This window comes from Carcharodon carcharias, chromosome 37 (assembly GCF_017639515.1).
Source record: "Carcharodon carcharias isolate sCarCar2 chromosome 37, sCarCar2.pri, whole genome shotgun sequence".
Lineage (NCBI taxonomy): Eukaryota > Metazoa > Chordata > Chondrichthyes > Lamniformes > Lamnidae > Carcharodon > Carcharodon carcharias.
The window spans coordinates 1,791,787-1,812,959 of NC_054503.1; the positions used below are offsets into that span (position 1 = coordinate 1,791,787).

The 21,173-nt window shown below is 50.5% G+C and overlaps 1 protein-coding gene across 2 annotated transcripts in view; it reads right to left on the bottom strand.

Moving 5' to 3' along the window:
• LOC121272973 (neurexin-2-like) overlaps positions 1 to 21,173 on the bottom strand; it is a 2,565,635-nt gene that overhangs the window by 1,622,667 nt on the left and 921,795 nt on the right. The window lies entirely within an intron of this gene.

Genomic DNA, 21,173 nt, shown 5'->3' on the forward strand with positions numbered 1-21,173 from the left:
GGGATACGGTTAACGTTTCCAGTCCGTATATGACTCTTCATCAGAACTGGGGAAATAGAGAAATGAGGTGAAATATAAGCTGGTTGAGGGCGGGTGGGGGGTGGGACAGGTAGAGCTGGATAGAGGGCCAATGATAGGTGGAGGCAAAGAAGAGACTGCCAAAGATGTCATAGACAAAAGGACAAAGGGCTGTTGACGGTGGTGATCTTAGCTAAGGGATGTGCTAATGTGACATGGGTTCAAATCCCACCAAGGCTGGTGGGGGTTTAAATTCGATTCGCAAATCTGGAATGTAAAGCCAGTCTCAGTAATGGTGACCATGACCATTGTCATAAAAGCTCATACATACGAGTAAGAAGTAGGCCACTCGGCCCCTCGAGCCTGCTCCACCATTCAATTGGCTGATCCAATTGCAACCTCAACTCCACACTCCTGCCTATCCCCTGATAACCTTTCAACCCCTTGTTAATCAATAATCCATCTGCCTCTGCCTTAAAAATAGCCAAGGACTCAGCTTCCACCGCCTATTGAGGAAGAGAGTTCCAAAGACTCACGACCCTCTGAGAGAAAAAGAATTTCTCCTCATCTCTGTCTTAAATGGGCGACCCCTTATTTGTAAACAGTGACACCCCGCCCCCCTCGTTCTAGATTCTCCCACAAGAGGAAACACCCTCTCCACACCCACCCTGTCAAGTCCCCTCAGCATCTGATATGTTTCAATCAAGTCTTCTAAACTCCAGTGGATACAAGCCTAACCCGTCCAGCATTTCCTCATAAGACAACCCATCCATTCCAGGTATCAGCTAAGTGAACCTTCTCTGAACTGCTTCCAACAAATTTACATCCTTCCTTAAATAAGGTGACCAATGCTGTACACAGTACTCCAGATGTGGTCTCACTAGTGCTCTGTACAACTGAAGGACAACCTCCGAACTTCTGTATTCAATTCCCCTCACAATAGACAATAACATTCTATTAGCTTTCCTAATTACCTGCTGTACCTGCATACTAGACTTTTGTGATTGATGCACTAGGACACCCAGATCCCTCTGCATCTCAGAGCTCTGCAATCTCTCACCATTTAGATAATATGCTTCTCTTTTATTCTTCCAGACAAAGTGGACAATTTCACATTATCCCACATTTTACTCCATTTTCCAGATCTTTGCCCACACACTTAACCTCTCTATTTCCTTTGTGCCCTCCTTATGTCCTCTTCACAACTTATTTTCCGACCTATCTTTGTGTCTTCAGCAAACTTAGCAACCATCCCTTCGGTCCCTTCATCCTAGACATTTATATGGGCAGGATTTTACATGTCGGCAAGTGGGGCCAAGGGAACTCCTGACATCACCCCCACCCCATTTAAATCTTCAGGAAGGCAGGGGTGCAGCGAAATCAGCTGTGGGCCCGCCGACCTGTCGATGGCCAAATTGAGACCATTGACCGAGGCAATGAAGTAATTAAAGGACCTGCCCGTCTGATCTTAAGGCTGGTGGGTCAGTCAGGAACCCTGGCGGGGAATAGAGAAAACATGAAACCTCATCCACCGGCGGGACGAGGTTTCTATATAGGATTCAAAATTTTTAATAAAGATTTTATGAAAATTATGGACATGTCACAACTCGTGTGACATTGTCACATGAGGGGACATGTGAGGGATATTTTATTTTTCTATTTTTAGGGGGTTTTTTTACATTTACAGCCAATCTCCCTGAGGCTGCACTTAGCCACAGGGAGCTGAGTGCGCTCTTTCACATGCATACGCGAAAGGGTGCACTCTCGGTTCAGGGAATCTAGACCCCCCCCCCGCACCCCCCCCCCCCCCCCCCCAACCGCCCGCACAGGGAGTGCACGTCACGCTGGGCAGGCCTGAATTTGCCCACCCACGTAAAATGGCATCACGCCCCTGATCGAGGTGGGGGGGGGGGGGGCGCCAATTGGAAGCGTGCCCGTGCACGCCCACCCTTCAACTTCGCCCCCAACGGGGTGGGGGGAGGGGATAATTCAGCCCTATGAATTGTAAGAAGTTGGGGCATCAATTGATTGGGCAGAACTTTGCCCTCGGATGGCATGCGGGCCCCATCGGCTTGGCGGCGGGCGGACAGCCAACTCCCGCCACTGAAACGGGGCCCGCCGCTATGCGCATCCTGTTGCAGGAGGGAAGGGATTCCCCATCTGTCAAAGTGCATGTGCGAAGCAGCACAATTCACCCTGAGGCAAAGGCCTATCTCAGGGAGATTACTGACAGTGGAAAAAACTTTAAAAATAGAAACACTAAAAAATTATTAACATGTCCCCCTCATGTGACAATGTCACACAAGATGGGACATGTTAATGAAGAACACATAAACTGTATTAATTTTTTACAATATGGACACGGACACAAAACTTCATCCCGCTGGGGCTCAGGGCCTACCCACCAGCCTTAAGCCTGGACGGGCAGGGTCTTTAATTACTTTAACTGGCCTGTCAAGGGCCTCAGTTGGCCATTGACAGGTCGGCGGGGGGACAGCTGATTTCACTGTCTGCCCGCCTTCCTCAAAATTTAAATGGACTGGGATGATGGCAGGGATTCCTCACGATGTCATCCCGTGTCATTTTCCCCTCGGCGACCAGGCCCCGCCCCCAAATCGCCAAGGGGAAAATCCTGGCCACTGGTACAGCGCTCCCTCAGTACTGACCCTCTGACAGTGCAGCACTCCCTCAGTACTGACCCTCTGACAGTGCAGCACTCCCTCAGTACTGACCCTCTGACAGTGCAGCACTCCCTCAGTACTGACCCTTTGACAGTGCAGCACTCCCTCAGTACTGACCCTCTGACAGTGCAGCATTCCCTCAGTACTGACCCTCCGACAGTGCAGCGCTCCCTCACTACTGCCCCTGTGACAGTGCAGCACTCCCTCAGTACTGACCCTCCGACAGTGCAGCACTCCCTCAGTACTGACGCTCTGACAGTGCAGCACTCCCTCAGTACTGACACTCCGACAGTGCAAAAATCCCTCAGTACTGACCCTCTGACAGTGCAGCACTCCCTCAGTACTGACCGTCCGACAGTACAACACTCCCTCAGTACTGACCCTCTGACAGTGCAGCACTCCCTCAGTACTGATCCTCCGACAGTGCAGCACTCCCTCAGTACTGACCCTCCGACAGTGCAACACTGCCTCAGTACTGACCGTCTGACAGTGCAGCACTCCCTCAGTACTGATCCTCCAACAGCGCAGCACTCCCTCAGTACTGTCCCTCTGACAGTGCAGCACTCCCTCAGTATTGACACTCTGATAGCGCAGCACTCCCTCAGTACTGACCCTCCGACAGTGCAGCACTCCCTCAGTACTGACCCTCCGACAGTGCAGCGCTCCCTCAGTGCTGACCCTCTGACAGAGCAGCACGCCCTCAGTACTGACCCTCCATCAGTGCAGCACTCCCTCAGTGCTGACCCTCTGACAGTGCAGTACTCCCTCAGTACTGACCCTCTGACAGTGCAGCACTCCCTCAGTACTGACCATCCGACAGTGCAGCGCTCCCTCAGTGGTGACCCTCTCACAGTGCAGTGCTCCCTCAGTAGTGACCCTGCAACAGTGCAGCACTTCCTCAGTACTGACTCACCAACAGTGCAGCACTCCCTCAGTGCTGACCCTCTGACAGAGCTGCACCCCCTCAGTACTGACCCTCTGACAGAGCAGCACTCCCTCAGTACTGACCCTCTGACAGTGCAGCACTCCCTCAGTACTGACCTTCCAACAGTGCATCGCTCCCTCAGTACTGACCCTCCGACATTGCAGCACTCCCTCAGTACTGACTCTTCGACAGTGCAGCACTCCCTCAGTACTGACCCTCCAACAGTGCAGCACTCCCTCAGTACTGACCCTCTGACAGTGCAGCACTCCCTCAGTACTGACCCTCCAACAGTGCAGCACTCCCTCAGTACTGACCCTCTGACCGTGCAGCACTCCCTCAGTACTGACCCTCTGACAGTGCAGCACTCCCTCAGTACTGACCCTCTGACCGTGCAGCACTCCCTCAGTACTGACCCTCCGACAGTGCAGCGCTCCCTCAGTACTGACCCTCTGACAGTGCAGCACTCCCTCAGTACTGACCCTCTGACAGTGCAGCACTCCTTCAGTACAGGAGTGGCAGTTTTGACGGTCTGTACTCAAAAACGGGCCTTCGGAAGGGGCTGATACCCATGAAATTGACTTTGTCATGATTGGAAAGTTCTGGAAAACCTTCCTGGCCTGTTGAGGCAGAAGCATAGGAGCCAGTGGGATAAAAGTGAGCCTGAGCACTAACCGAGCTGAGTGAGAGTCACATGGCGAACAGTTGTGTTTTTGGACTGGCGGAAGGTATACAGCGCGCTTCACCGTGACTCGGTAGCAGCATCACCCTGTCCCTCTGTCCATGTTCATGACTAGGAATTGGTTACACATGCGCCAAATTTCAAAACCTGCAGATGCGGAAACCTTGGAAACATCGTGAACTGTGAGGAGAGCAGCGATAGACTATCACTGTCCTCCCAAAGAGAGAGCAGTTAATAAAGGATACAGAATCCTGGGCTTCATTAGTAGAGGCATAGTGTACAAGAGCAAGGAAGTTATGTTCAACTTGTATAAGGCACTAGACCAGCCTCATCTGGAGTACTGCGTCCATTTCTGGGAGCCGCACTTTAGGAAGGATGTGCCTGCACTGGGGAGAGTGCGGAAAAGATTCCACCAACATAGTTACATTCAAATTAGGAGCTGGAGTGAGGCCATTTGGCCCCTCGAGCCTGCCCCACCATTCAACAAGGTCATGCCTGATCTGATTGTCGCCTCCCGCCTCACACCGATAACCTTTCAACCCCTTATTAATCAAGAGTCTATCTGGCTCTGCCTTAAAAATATTCAAAGGCTCTGCTTCCACCACCTGTTGAGGAAGAGAGTTCCAAAAACTCACTACCCTCTGAGAGAAAAAAAGAAATAATTCTCCTCTGTCTTAAATGGGTGAGCCCTTATTTTTAAACAGTGACCCTAGTTCTAGATTCTTCCACAAGAGGAAACTTCCTCTCCACACCCACCCTGTCAAGACACCTCAGGATCTTAAAGATTTCTCCTCTTACTCTTCTAAACTCCAGTGGATACCAGCCTAACCTGTCCAACCTTTTCTCATAAGACAACCCACCCATTAGTCTAGAAAAGACTAATACTGGGTCTTTTTCTGGATGGTGAGCTGTAGCAGTGGGATGCCATAGGGTTCGGTCCTTGGGCCCCAACTATTTACAATCGATATTAATGACTTGGATTCAGGGGTAGAAGGTACTATAGCTAAATTTGCAGATGACACCAAAATAGTTGGGAAAGTAAGTTGCAATGAAGAAATAAGAAACTTACAAATGGATATGGACAGGTTAGGTGAATGGACCAATATTTGGCAGAAGTTTAACATGGATAAGTGTGAGGTTATCCATTTTGGTCAGAAGAATAAATAGGCAACTTATTATTTAAATGGAGAGAAACTTCAGAATGCTTCAGTGCAGAGGGATCTGGGTGTCCTCGTGCATGAATCGCTGAAAGCTAGTATGCAGGTACAGCAGGTAATAAGGAAGGCAAATGGAATTTTGATATTTATTGATAAAGGAATAGAGTATAAAAATAGGGAAGTGTTGTTGCAACTGTGCAAGGCATTGGTGAGACTGCCCCTGGAGTACTGTGCACAATTTTGGTCCCCTTACTTGAGGAAGGATGTAGTTGCATTGGAGACGGTTCAGAGGAGGTTCACTAGATTGATTCCAGAGATGTGGGGCTTGTCTTATGAGGAGAGATTGAGCAGTTTAGGCCTCTACTCGCTAGAGTTTAGAAAGATGAGAGGAGATCTAATTGAGGTATATAAGATGCTAAAGGGTATGGACAAAGTAGACGTGGAGCAGATGTTTCCCCTTGTGGGGCATTCTAGAGTGAGAGGCCATAGGTTAAGGCTAAGGGGTAGTAGATTTAAATCAGAGATGAGGAGGAATTACTTTTCTCAAAGGGTGGTGAATCTGTGGAATTCACTACCTCAGAGCGCAGTGGATGCCGGGATGCTGAATAAATTTAAGGAGAAGATAGACATTTTTAATTAGTAACGGGTTGAAAGGTTATGGGGAGAGGGCGGGAAATTGGAGTTGAGGCCGAAATGAGATCAGCCACGATTGTAATGAATGGTGGGGCAGGCTCGAGGGGCTGAATTGCCAACTCCTGTTCCTAGTTCTTATGTTCTCAAACCTTCTCTGAGCTGCTTCTAATGCATTTATATCTTTCCCTAAATCAGGAGACTGATACTGTACACAGTACTGCAGATGTGGTCTCACTAGCGCTCTGTACAACTGAAGCACAACCTCCCTACTTTGCATTCAATTCCCCTCACAATAGACAATAACATTCTATTAGTTTTCCTAATTACCTGCTGTACCTGCACACTAGCCTTTTGTGATTCATACACTAGGACACCCAGATCCCTCTGCATCTCAGAGCTCTGCAACCTCTCACCAAATAGATAATATACCTCTTTTTTATTCTTCCTGCCAAAATGGATAATTTCACATTTCCCCACATTATACTCCATTTGCCAGCTCTTTGCCCGCGCACTCTACCTATCTATGTCACTTTGTTGCCTCCTTGCGTCCTCTTCCCAACTTACTTTCCTACCTATCTTTGTGTCGTCAGCAAATTTAGCCACCATTCCTTCGGTCCCTTCATCCAAATCATTTATATAAATTGTTAAAAGTTGAGGCCCCAGCACTGATCCCTGTGGCACACCACTCGGTACATCCTGCCAACGCAGAAAACACCCATTTATCCCTACTCTCTGTTTCCTGTTAGCTAGCCAATCTTCTATCCATGCCAATATCATCCCAACACCATGAGCTTTTACTTTCTGCAATAGCGTTTGATGTGGCACCTTGTCAAATGCCTTCTGAAACTCTAAGTACAGCACGTCTACAGCATATGTAAGTCCTTGAAAGAACTCCAATAAATTGGTTAAGAATGATTTCCCTTTCACAAAACCACATTGACTCTGCCTGATTGCCTTAAACCTTTCTAAGTGCCCTACTATAACATGTTTAATAATAGCTTCTAACATTTTCCCTCTGACAGATGTTAGGCTAATTGGCCTGTAGTTTCCCAATTCCCGCCTCCTCCCTCCCTTTTTGAATAAAAGAGTTACATTCGCTATTTTCCAATCTATTGAAACTTGCCTCAAATCGATGAGATAGATTGGAGAAGTTGGGATTGTTTTCCTTGGAGAAGAGAAGGTCCAGAGGGGATTTGATAGAGGTGCCCAAAATCATGAGGGGTCTGGACAGGGTCGATAGGGAGAAACTGTTCCCATTGGTGGAAGGGGCACGAATCAGAGGGCACAGTTTTAAGGTAGTTGGCAAAAGAAGCAATGGAGACACAGCGAGTGGTTAGGGTCTGGAATGTGCTGCCCGAGAGTGTGGTGGAGGCAGGTTCAATTGAGGCTTTCAAAGAGAATCAGACTGCTGTCTGAAAAGGAAGAATGTGCAGGGTTACAGGGAGAAGGCAAGGGAATTATTTAAAAAAATTATTCTTTCATGGGATGTGGGCGTCGCTGGAAAGGCCAGCATTTGTTGCCCATCCCTAATTGCCCCTTGAACTGAGTGTCTCGATCGGCCATTTCAGAGAGGCAGTTAAGAGTCAACCACATTGCTGTGGGGTCTGGAGTCACGTGTAGGCCCAGACCAGGTAAGGACAGCAGATTTCCTTCCCTAAAGGGGGCATGAGTGACCCAGATAGGTTTTTACAACAATCGATGATGGTTGCCATGGTCACCATGACTGAGACTAGCTTGATAATTCCAGATTTGTTAATTGAATTTAAATTCCACCAGCTGCCATGATAGGATTTGAACCCACGTCCCCCAGAGCATTAGCCTTGGCTACTGGTCTGAATTACCAGTTCAGTGACATGACCACTCTGCCTCCATCTCCCCAAAAACTCATAGACGCCTACAGCACAGAAGGAGGCCATTCGGCTCATTGTGTCCACACTGGTCAACAAAGATCTGACTACACTCATCCCATTTTCCAGCCCTTGGCCCATAGCCCTGGAGGCTATGGCAACGCAAGTGAATATCTAAACACTTCTTAAATGTTACGCGAGTTTCTGACTCCACCACCCTTTCAGGCAGTGATTCCAGACTCCCACCACACTCTGGGTGAGAAAAATTCTCAACTTCCCTCTTAACCTCCTACCTCTTACCTTAAATCTATGCCCCCTGGTTATTGACCCCTCTACTAATGGAAAAAGTGCCTACCTCTCCACCCTATCTATGCCCCTCATAATCTTATACACCTCTATCAGGTCCCCTCTCAACCTTCGCTGCTCCAAGGAAAACAACCCCAGCCTATCCAATCGTTCCTCATATCTCAGGCCCTCCAGCCCAGGCAACATCCTGGTAAATCTCCGCTGCACCCTCTCCAGGGCAGACACATCCTTCCCATAATGTGGTGACCAGAACTGCACACAATTAAGCATTTTACACAGCTCGAGCATAACCTCCCTACTCTTATATTCTATGCCTTGGCTAAAAAAGGCAAATATCTCATATGCCTTCTTAACCACCTTATCTACCCGTCCTGCTACCTTCCCCACTAGGTGAGTTGCTCGTTCGGAGAGCTGTTACGGAGAGCGATGGGCTGAATGGCCTCTTCCTGTGCCATATCAACTCTGTGACTTCAAGGCAACGTAGACAAGATTGGAAGTATGGACTCTTGTAGGAAAAGCATGAAGTGATTCATTTTGGCAAGATGAGCAAGGAGAGGTGATATAAACTAGAGCCTGCAGTTCTAAAGAGGGCGCAGAAACAGAGAGGGACCTGGGGATATACGTGCACAATCGTTGAAGGTAGCAGAGCAGGTTGAAAAAGGGCTTAAAAGGCATACGGGATCCTGGGCTTTATAAATAGAAACATGGAGTACAAAAGCAAGGAAGCTACCTTTATAAAACACTGGTTAGGGCTCAGCTGGAGTGTTGTGTCTGACTCTGGGCACTGCACTTTAGGAAGGATGTCCAGGCCCCGGGAGAGGGCGCAGAGGGAGATTTACCGGAATGGGGCCAGGGACGAGGGGACTTCAGTTAATGCAGTGAGTCGGGAGAAGCCGGGATTGTTTTCCTCAGAGCGGAGAAGGTTAAGGGCGGGGGGCGGCGATTGAATCGAGGCGCTCGAAGTGGTCCGGGAATCAGTTACGTGGATAGGTGGGAGAAGGGGCGCCTGTTTTCTTTGGGAGGCGAGAAGGCTGAGAGGAGATTAGATAGAGGGGCTGAAAGCCGCGAGGGGCTCCGGACAGGGTAGACAGGGAGAAGCTGTTCCCATTGGCGGCAGGTCCAAGAATCAGAGGGCGCTAACTTGAGGTGGTCAGCACAGGAATCAAAAGTGACGTGAGGAAAATCTTTCCCAGGACGGTGAGGGGGTCAGGGACTGGGATGCGCCGCCTGGGGGTCTGGTGGAGGCAGGTTTCGATCGAGGCATTCAAAAGGGGATTTGGATAAGCACCTGAAGGGAAAAAAGAAAATACATACACACAGGGCTCTGGCGGAGATCGGGGAGAGTGAGACCAAGTACATTGCTCTAGCAGAGGGCCAGCACGGTCTTGAGGGGCTGAACGATCTCCTTCTGCACTGCTGGCCACCTTTACGATGCTGTGAAGGAGCAAGGTTGAAACGAATGAGGCGTCGGCCGCCTGGCCTAAGCTTTGTCAAATCCCGGGCCATGCGACTGAATCGAGAAGGTTAGACGGAATCCCATCCGTAGCTGAACTGATGTCACTCCAGGCTCAACTCCGCCTCAAGTCTTGGCAAGCGCCCCCGGCACCACGGGCCTCGCGTTGGCAACCGGGCCTTTTTAACGGATCGGAAACTTGTGCCAGTTCGGCGAGCTGTCGCCGTCGGCCACACAATCGGAACCCACCCCTCCGCCATCCACCGACGCTCCCCCAACTCTCCCCCCCACCAACAGCTCCCCCCCACCCTTCCCCGGCAACCCTCCCTCTCGCCAAACCCCCCATCTCAACTTTCCACTGAAGAAGCAAAAAAGTAACAACGAATCCCGACCCTCTTGTGAATTATTCACTCGCAGCTAAAAGCAGGAGTCCAGTTCCATTGAACATGAGCTCCCAGTTGCGTATCCGTGGACCTTGGCAAACACGCAACATGCCTCACACAAAAAAAAAACCAGACCGTTTCTGTCAGCTCAGCATCCCTTTCCGCTGACTTGCTCTAGGCTCCTGCAGCCTCCTTCACTAGGCTTCCCCCCAACCAACCCCCTCCATCTCCCCCTTCCCCCACCCCACCCACCCACCCACCCACCGCAATCTCCCTTCCCCAAGTCCGCAAAACCCCTCTTGAAAACGTTGCTTCAATTTAATCGGCCGTTCTCAGGACCGGCGCCCGGTGACTCTCAACGGCAGCTCAAATTATCGCAGAGCAGGCCTTTCAGCCCATCAGGTCCGTGCTGGTGTTTGTGCCTCCTCCCACCCCGCCCCCGCCCTCTTCATCTCACCCCATCGACGTATCCTTCTACTCCTTTCTCCCTCGTCCAGCTTCCCCCTTAAGTGTCCACCTCAGCCACGCCCCGTGGGAGTGAGTTCCACGTTCTCCCCAATCCCCGGGTAAAGGAGTCCCCCCAACACAGCACCCCCCCCCCCCCCCCCCCCCCCCCCGCCACCTCCCCCCCCCCCCCCAAATTCCCAATTGGATTCATTTGGGACTAGCGCGTACTGATGGGCCCGAGTCCCGCTCTCGCCCACACGGGCAGGATGAGGTTTCCAACAGCAAAAACAAACATAAGACTAAAGGGTTAACGTTTCGTTTACAACGTGTCCCTGATCATGTGGCAGAGTCGCATGGGGGGGGGGTGGGGGGCGGGGGGGGGAACACGTCTTATAATATCTTTTAAGAACCTTTATATTTTCTTTGATCGTTTGAATAGCTCCGTGCCCCGGGGAGCTTTTTAACCAGTGCGCGCGTGCGCGCGTGAAATCTCACCCTCGCACTCCTCCCGCACCCCTCCCCAGCCACCCCACCACAGGCAGCGCTGAGCGCAGCCACTCGCACTTCACGCCTTCACTGACCCGCCGGCGTGAAACCGCGGTCTGGCCCCGCCCACCGAGCCCGTCCAACAAGGGAAGGGTCCTCCCCGCGGAAGCACCTTCCGTGCGTCTACCTTAGACCATAAGACCATAAGACATAGGAGCAGAAATTAGGCCATTCGGCCCATCGAGTCTGCTCCGCCATTCAATCATGGCTGATAAGTTTCTCAACCCCATTCTCCCTCCTTCTCCCCGTAACCTTTGACCCCCTTACCAATCAAGAACCTATCTATCTCGCTCTTAAATACACTCAATGACCTGGCCTCCACAGCCTTCTGTGGCAATGAATTCCATAGATTCACCACTCTCTGGCTAAAGAAGTTTCTCCTCATCTCTGTTCTAAAAGGTCTTCCCTTTACTCTGAGGCTGTGCCCTCGGGTCCTAGTCTCTCCTACTAATGGAAACATCTTCCCCATGTCCACTCTATCCAGGCCTTTCAGTATTCTGTAAGTTTCAATCAGATCCCCACCTCATCCTTCTAAACTCCATCGAGTATAGACCCAGAGTCCTCAAACGTTCCTCATATGTTAAGCCTTTCATTCCTGGGATCATTCTCGTGAACCTCCTCTGGACCCTCTCCAGGGCCAGAACATCCTTCCTGAGATACGGGGCCCAATCGAAAGGCGTCCTAATCTGAGTGACTACGCTATCAGGCCCTGCTCGAGCTATCTCCCTCCCAATGTTGCTTTTCAATGCTCCCACCCAGAAGGAGAAACCAGTTCGAAATCCTCAAGTCCCAGTAAAAATCAGCAATAGGTTAATCACTTGTACATAATGTTCGCTATTGTCAATAAACTCCCAAGAATGCCAAAAAAGATAAAACAAAACAATATAAAAATAAAAGTCAGTAATACTGGAGTTGAATTTTAAGGTATACAGTTGGGACAAGCTTCACCAGTACCCTACAGTCCCAACTTTTACTGCTTTTCCCTTATAGGCAGCATAGGTCACAGCCTCATCCGCTAACGCCTCCTGCTTTTAAACCCTCAAATTTTCTCCCTCGGTTCTTCTTTTTAAAAATTCTATCAGGGGGGCGTGAATTGCCCCTTGGGAAGGTGGGGGTGACCTGCCTTCTGGAACCGCTGGGGTCTGTGTGGTGTATGTACACCCATGGTGCTGTTAGGGGACGTGACCTCAGGAAGGATCTATCGGCCTTGGAAGGGGGGACGCTACCTAGATTCGCCAGAATGATCCCAGCGGGGGGGGGGGGGGGGAAACGATGGGTTAAATTAATGAGGACAGACCAGCCCTGTGTTCCCTCGAGTATGGAAGATTAAGGGGTGATCTAATCGAGGGGTTTCAGGTGATTACAGGATTCGAGAGGGTCGACGATAGAGAGAAACTATTTCCTCTGGTTGAGGGCGGGCAGTCCAGAACAAAGGGGGCAGAACCTTAAAACGAGAGCCAGGGGTGATGTCAGGAGGCGCTTTTTCACACGGCGGGGGTAGTGGGAATCTGGGGCTCTCTTGGCCAAAATGTGCGGAAGGCTCTGGGTCAATTGAGAACTTCAAAAAAATTGAGATTGCTGGACCTTTGTTGGGGGAAGGGTTACAGAACCAAGGTGGCTAGTTGGGAGCTAAGACACAGGTCGGCCATGATCTAACGAAATGGAAGAGCTGCCCGGAGGGGCTGAATGGCCTCCTCCCGGGTTCCTGAACAACAAAAGAAATCCACATCTGTACGAGCGTGGATTCAGAATTGTAGCATTGGTGGCGCCCCCCGCCCCCCGACCTTCATCTGTGAATTTGGACGGGGGTGGGGGGAGGGGGGGAAGTGTTCAGCACACCTAGGATTGACAAATCTAATCCTGTCCGCACCCGCATCGGCAGTTACCGGGATTGCTAGCTCCTTGTTACATTAAACAACTGGCTAGGACAAGAGTTTCCAAACTGCGTACATCTGTAACACAGAGCCTCGGGGGCCATGTCTAAAGTTTAAAGCCATGTTTTTAGTGAACAGGCCTCAGTGTTCTGAGGCATTCATCAGTAAGGTAACAGCGCTAAATGCAGCCCCTTTCCAAGTTTCCCGGGCCCACTGAATTCAAGCAGGAAGCGCCAGGGGGGAAAAATAGGTCAGGCTGGCCTGAGGCCCTCACAGGCCGCACAAGAGGCCTAGGGATCCAAACCCCAAGCCGTGCGCCCGGAGCTGCCAGCTAGGCCCTTCACCGTGACTTTGGTGCTCCTCCGGTCCATCCGGGCCTCTTGCGCTTCATCCACCCCCACCCACCCCCAACCCCGATTTTAATCGCTCCACCATTGGCGGCCCTGCCTTCAGCTGCCCAGCGGGTGGTTGGGGGCGGTGGGAGGGCCTAGGATCTCGGAGTCAGCCGTGTCTCAGTGTGGGTAGCACTCCTCTCGCCTCTGAGTCAGGCCGTCGTGGGTTCCAGTCCCACTCCAGGGAGCCGAGGCGAGAAAAAATTCTAAGCTGACGCTCCCAATGAGAGCACTGAGAGAGGGCTGCCTGAAGAAAGTGCCATCTTTCAGGCGAGATGTTACGCCGCAGGAATGGGCCCTCCGAGCCTACTCTGTCATTTGGTAAGATCATGGCTGACCTGGTTGTGGACTTGACCATAACCCTTGACGCCCTTGTCAATCGAAAACCTATCTAGCTCAGCCTTGAATATATTGAATGATCCTGCCTCACTCTCTGGGGAAGAGAATTAGGCTAACCACCCACCGAGAGAGATAAAATTCCTCCCCATCTCCATCTTAAATGAGAGACGCCTAATTTTGAAACTGCGTCCCCTAGTTCTAGTCTCCCCCACAAGGGGAAACATCCTCTCCGCAAGCACCCTGTTGAGCTCCCTCAGGATCTTACATGTGTCAGTAAGGTCACCTCTCATTCTTCTAAACTCCAATGGACACAGGCCCAACCTTTCCTGATAAGATAACCCTGTCCCTCATCCCAGGAATCAGTCGAGTGAACCTTCTCTGAACTGCTTCCGATGCAACCATATCCTTCCTTAGTTAAAGAGCTCACAATTGGGCTCAGTGCTCCAAAGCAATCTCACAAAGGCTCTAGCAACACCTCTCAGCTTTAATACCCGGTTCCCTTGCCATTAAAGCCAAGGCCACCTGCTCGCTCGGGTGATGTAAAAGATCCCACGGCCCCTATTGGATGAGCAGCCGTGGTGGGCAGGGGAACAGGAGGCGGGGGGAGTTCTCCTTGGTACCCCAGCCCAATAATCACCCCTCAAGCAATATTCCAGAGGCAGAGCATCGGGTCATTAGCACATTGCTGATTGTGGGAGCTTGCTGTGCCCAGTCAGCTTTGGTGTTTCTTACATTTCAGCAGAGACTACACTTCAAAATGTACTTCAGTGGCTGTAAAGCACTTTGGGGTGTCCTGTGGTTGTGAAAGGTACCATCGAAATGCAAGTCCTTCTTTGCCTCCTTAAATCTCTCTGCCTCTCTCTCTCCCTGTAAGACATTCCTTAGAGACCTACCTCCTTGGCCAGGATTTTGGTCATCTCACTAAATACCCCCTTATGCAGCTCAGGGTCCAATGTTTTTTTGATAACCCTGTGATTCTCTCACATTGTCTCTCTCACTTCCTCTCTCTTTCACGTTCCCTCTCTCTCATGTTTTCCTTCTCTCTCAGTCTAACTCTCATCCTCCCTCTCTCGTGCATTCTCTCCCTCTCTTGTGCATTCTCTCCCTCTCTCTTGTGTTCTCTTCCTCTCTCTTGCATTCCCTCTCTCTCTCTCTCGTGTTCTCCCTCTCTGACATCCTCCCTCTCTCATGCGTTCTCTCCTTCCCTCGCGTCCTCTCTCTCTCTCTCGAATGTTCTCTCTCGCATGTTTTCTCTCTCTCGCATTTTCTCTCTCACATGTTCTCTCTCTCTTGCACGTTCTCTCTCTCAAACGTTCTCTCTCACATGTTCTCTCTCTCGCACATTGCCTCTCTCTCGCACGTTCTCTCTCTCGCATGTTTTCTCTCTCTTGCATGTTCTCTCTCTCACACATGCTCTCTCTCTCGCACATTCCCTCGCTCTCACACATTCTCTCTCTCTCTCGCACATTCTCTCTTTCGCACTTTCTCTCTCTCGCACATTCTCTCTCTCGTGTGTTCTCTCACACGTTCTCTCTCACACGTTCTCTCTCACGTTCTCTCTCGCATGTTCTCTCTCCCTCTCTTGCACATTCTCTCTCTCGCATGTTCTCTCTCTCTCTCGCACATTCTCTCTCTCTCGCACGTTCTCTCTCTCTCTCTTGCACATTCTCTCTCACGTTCTCTCTCTCTCTTGCACATTTGCTCTCTCTCGCACGTTCTCTCTCTCTCTCACACGTTCTCTCTCTCACTGCTCTCAAGCACTTTTACTTTATACAAGGCTATACGTAAATGCAAGTTCTTTGGGTCGAAAACCCTTCCTAGTATAGGAAGAGTAAAGTGATGACATTTCATTTCGTTAGCAAACGTGTCTGTTACAGTGCAGTTGAGGTTAAGTGGCCAAGATGTATTCAAGTGCCCTTTGAGATTCAAACAACAATCACCTATTGTTTTTTCCTTTGCCCTATATCTAACTGTGTCTCAGCCGAGGGAGTGGTTGGCATCTGCTGAGCTGCCTGGTATCAATGTTTAGCCCTGTGGTGCCACTGCTGTAATCAATGAGACAGGGAAGGCACAATGCTTTAGTACAGCTGCACACAAGTCTTCATGGTTACACGTCGGCACAAGGTGCTGCGGGCAGGATGAATGCCTCGCTGTCTAGAAATGCCGCTGAGCACCCCGAGTGCGATCTTGAGTTTTGTTGCACATTCCCTCCATTCCACACTGGAAGCTGGATTCACTCCAGCTGGTTCTCAATCAGTCCCACAGTTTACAGTGTGAGCCAGGAGGGACGCTAACCATGGTGCTGATCCTTCTCGGGATTTATTCGGCCTGTCCCTCCTCCAATCCTGCCGGTTACCCCTCTATCACTCTCTCCAGACATAGTCTTTTCTCCCTCAAGTTCTCTCTTGTGCACACCCTCTCTCGTGCACTCTCTCTTTCATTCACTCCCACTCACTCTTGTGCACTCTCTCTCTCTCATTCATTCCCACTCACTCTTCTCACCCTTGAGCACTCTCTCTCTCTCGTGCTCACTCTCTTTCATGTACTCTTGCTCACGTTCTCTCTGTCTCACGTATTCTCTCTCACATATTCTCTCTCTCTCACGCATTCTCCCTCTCTCATGTATTCTCCCTTTCTCTTTCTTGTGTGTTGACTCTCTCGTGCATGCGTTCTCTCTCTCTCGTGTTCTCTATCTCTCACTCATGCTCTCCATCGCATGCTCTCTTTCTCTCTTGCACACAGGTGCTCTCTTTCACATGTGTTCTCTCTCATGCGTCCTCTCACTCACACTCACACGCATGCTCTCTCTCATCTGCTCTTTCTCATGCATGCACGTGCTCTCTTTCCCTTGCGTGTAATCTCCCTCTCACCCGTGTACTCTCCCTCTTTCATGTGTTCGCTCCCTCTCTCTCATGTATTCTCTCCTTCTCACTCACATGCTTTCTCTCTCATGTGTTCCCCTCTCTCTCTCACATTCTCTCTAAATATCTCGTGTTCTCTCTCATGTTGTCTTTCTCTCTCATGTACTCTCCCTCTCTCTCATGTACTCTCCCTCTCTCTCATATATTCTCCCTCCCTCTCTTGTGTATCCCCCCTCTCTTCCTTGCATTTTCTCTCTCCATCTCTCTCTCTCATTCTGTCTCTCTTTTTCTGTTGCTCACTCTCACTTGTGCTCTCTCTTTCCCATGTGCTCTCTCTCGCGTGCTCTCTCGCTCTCATGCTCTCTGTCTTGCACATGCTCTCTCTCTCTCACACACGTGCTGTCTCTCTCTCGCACATGTTGTCTCTCTCATGCGCCCTCTCTCACTTTCTCTTGCGTGCTCTGTCTCACATGTGCTCTCTCTCTCACATGTGCTCTCTCTCTCACTCGTGCTTTCTCTCTCGCATGTCCTCTCTTTCTCGCGTGGTGTCTCTCGTGCATGCTCTCTCTCTCTCACATGTGCTCTCCCTCTTTCTCTCATGTGTGCTTTCCCTCTCACGTGCTCTCTCTCTCCCTCTCGCACATCCTCTATTTCTTGCATACTCTCTCTCTTATGCGTGCTCTCTTTTTCTCTCTCACACATGTGCTCTCTGTCTCTCTTTCTCTTGTGTTCTCTCTTTCTCCCATGCTTTCTCTCGCGTGTCTTCTCTCTCTCTTGCATGTGCTCCCTCTCTCTCGTGTGTTCATTATCTCTCTCTCTCACGGCCTCTCTCCCTCGCCTGCTTTCTCTCTCGCACATACTGTCTCTTGTATGTGCTCTCTCTCACTCGTGCTCTCTCTCTCTCTAACTTGTCCTCTCTCTCTCTCATCCTCTTTCTCTCTTGCGTCCTCTCTCTCGTGTGTGCTCTTTCTCTCATTCGTGCTCTCTCTCGCGTCCTCTCTCCCTCGCATCCTCTCTTGCGCATACTCTCTCTCTCTCTCACTCATGCTTTCTCTCCCACATGTGCTCTCTCTCATGCATGGTCTCTTGCTCTCTCGCACATTCTCTTTCTCTCTCTCTATCTCACACGTGCTCTCTCCCTCTCTCACACATGTTTTGTCTCTCTCTCTCTCTCTCGTGCATGCTCTCTCTACCATGTGCTCTCTCTCTCGTGCTCTCTCTCTCTCATGCTCTCTCTTGCGTGTGCTCTCCCTCTCTCTCGCATGCTCTCTCCCTCTCGCACGTGCTCTCTCTTTCTATCACATGGACTCTTTCTCTCTCATGCGTGCTCTCTCTCTCTTGCACATGCGCTCCCTCTCTCTCTCACACATTCTTTTTCCCTCATGCATTCTCTAACTCACTTGTGTTCTCTTTCATGTACTATCCCTCTCTCTCTCTCGTGTACTGTCCCTCTCTCTCTCACATTTTCTCTCTCCCTCTCTCTAATGCTCTCTCTATATCTCTCACGTGCAGGCTCTCTATCGCGTTCTCTCTCTCTCTCTCTTGTGTACTTTCTCTCTCATGTACTCTCCCTGTCCATCTCATGTACTCTCCCTCTCATGTATTTTCTCACTCTCTCTCATGTATTCTCCCTCTCTCTTACATTCTCTCTCTCTCACATTGTCTCCTTTGCTTATGCATTCGCTCTCTCTCTCTCGTGCACTCTCCCTCTCTCGTTTAGTCTCCCTCTCTCTCTTGTGTACTTCCTCTCTCTCCTGCATTTTCTCTCTCCTTCTTTCTTGTCTTCTCTCTCTTTCCCTCTCTCTCACATTCGTTCTCTCTCTCTTTCATGTTCTCTCTCTCTCCCTCTTGTTTTATCTCTCTTCCTCTTGTTCTCTCTCTCCCTTTCTCTCATTTGTGCTCTTTCTCTCTTTCGTGTTCTGTCTCTCTCCCTCTTCTCTCTCACTCCCTCTTGCTCATTTGTTCTCTCACTCTCTCTTTTGTGCTCTTTCTTTCTTCCTCTTGTTTTCTCTCTCTCCCTCTCTCTCATTCATTGTCTCTCTCTTTCATGCTCTCTCTCTCTCTCCTTCTCTCTCCCTTTTGTTCTCTCTGGCTCTTGTTCTCTCTCTCTCTCCCTTGTGGTCTCTCTTTCTCTGCTTTTGTCTCCGGCTCTGCCTTTCTCATACCCACCCGTATGCCCTTCTCCCCCACATCCTCATGCAGTTAATATATCCACAGCTACCGACCCAGAGCAGAGATTTAAAGGTTGCAGAAGGAAGGATATGGCCATGCTGATGGGTGTTACTGGTTTTCTCCATCGATCTGGGGAAGTGTTGCTGGTGAATATCTGACCTTTCAACTTAACAATGATGGGAGGGTCACCAATGCACAGAAAATGGAGGCAGCCTGAGGCCTATCACAAGGAGGAGAAATTGCTTCATCTTTCAATCAGCTCCCCACCTCCAATTGCTCAGGATCTCGACACCGTGATCATCCATTGAGAAATGCTGACTGTTTCTTGCCAACACCATCATGCCTTCCTTCGGGCCCCTATCTCCCTCCCTGGCAGGCTACCTTCCAAGTCGGACTTCAGCCCTGAAGCCTGAGGCCTGTTGCTGGAGAATTGTGGATGGTGCCCATGCAGGGGGGTAGGGCACGCCAGTCAGTTATGACCTTCACCAAGGGTCGCCCATTCACCGGGGGCAGGGGGGCAGGCTCAACACAGAGCAAGACTCAACCTCCCCTCGAGGGAGCTACTCTGCCCATTGACGCACACCTCCCGCAGCCCTTGTCAAACGTGCACTTTGGCCAAACGACAGATCTCCTTCCTCAACCCAGGTTGGCCAGTTAGAGCCGTGAGTTCCCCCCCCTCACCCTCAGAGCAGATGGGGACTGTTATACGGTGGCCAAGTTAATGATTAAGTTGATCTGCAGACACTCCTGGGGTGGAAGCATTAAGTTTATTTACAATAGGCTCAACAGCAGCTACACGTGTGCTTTCAACTCCAACTCTATCTCCACACCAACTGCTGAGGTAGCCCGTGCTACTCTCCTATTGGTTACTACATATCATGTGATATTCTTTAACAAGTATTACTCTTAAAAGTACATTACACACTAAATGAAACCAAAATTACTATAGAGACACAAGGTAAGTCGGGAGTGGAAGAGTCAAGGACGTCCTGTTGAGGGAGTGAGGGCAAGAGAAAGAGGGAAAGCAGGAGAGAGAGAGAGAGAGCACGTGAGCGAGAGAGGAAGAGAGACACAAGCGGGGGAATGTGAGAGAACACAGGTGAGAGAGTGAAAAGCTGAGAGTGAGAAAGAGAGGGCGAGTGCGAGAGGGAAAGAGAGAGAGAGGGCGAGAATAGCGAGGGCGAGAAAGAGCGAGAGTTGAGTGTGAGAGAGAGAGAGGGCGAGTGCAAGATAGGGAGAGGGTGAGAGAGAGAGTGAGGGCGAGTGCGAGAGGGAGAGGGTGAGTGCGGGAGAAAGTGAGGGCGAGTGAGAAAGAGAGAGAGCGAAGGTGAGTGTGAGAGAGAGTGAGGACGTGCAAGAGGGAGAGAGATGGCATGCAAGAGAGAGAGGGCAAGAGCGAGAGAGAGAGGTTGAGTGTGAGAAAGAGAGAGGGCGAGTGGGAGAGAGAGAGTAAGGGGGCGAGTGTGAGAGAAAGAGGGTGAGTGCGAGAATGAGAGAGTGAAAGAGAGAGAGTGCGAGTGCAAGAGAGAGAAAAGGCGAGTGTGAGAAAGGGAGGGCAAGAGAGAGTGAGTGTGAGAGAGGGAGAGAGAGGGAGAGAGAGCAAGTGCGAGAGAGAGGGAGAGCGAATGCACGTGAGAGAGAGAGGCGGGTACACGAGAGAGGGAGAGAGGGTGGGTGTGAAAGAGAGAGAGGAAGTGCACGAGAGAGCGGGGGAGATGGGGCGACTGTGAGAGCGAGAGAGAGTGAGTGCGAGAGAGAGAATGAGAGAGAGAAGAGGGAAAGTGCGAGAGTGAGACAGAAAGAAGTCAAGTGCGCGAGAAAGAGTGAGTGAGTGTGCACAAGAGAGGGCGTGTGCGAGAGAGAGAGAGAGTGAGAGATAGAGTGCGAGTGCGAGAGGGAGAGAGAGTGAGAGATAGAGTGCGAGAGGGAGAGAGTGAGAGATAGTGTGCGAGTGCAAGAGGGAAAGAGAATGAGAGATAGAGTGCGAGTGTGAGAGGGAGAGAGAGTGAGAGATAGTGTGCGAGTGTGAGAGGGAGAGAGAGTGAGAGATAGGGTGCGAGTGCGAGAGGGAGAGAGAGTGAGAGATAGAGTGCGAGTGCGAGAGGGAGTGAGAGTGAGAGATAGAGTGCGAGTGCGAGAGGGAGAGAGAGTGAGAGATAGAGTGCGAGTGCGAGAGAGAGAGTGAGAGATAGGGTGCGAGTGCAAGAGGGAGAGAGAGTGAGAGATAGAGTGTGAGTGCAAGAGAGAGAGAGAGTGAGAGGTAGAGTGCATGTGCGAGAGAGAGAGTGAGAGATAGAGTGCGAGTGCGAGAGAAAGAGTGAGAGAGACAGAGAAAGAGTGCGAGCGTGAGAGGGAGAGAGCGAGAGGGTGAGTGCAAAAGGGCGAGAGAGAGAGAGAAGATGAGAGACAGAGGGCGAGAGTGAGATAGAGAGATGGTAGGTGCGAGAGTGAGAGAAGGCA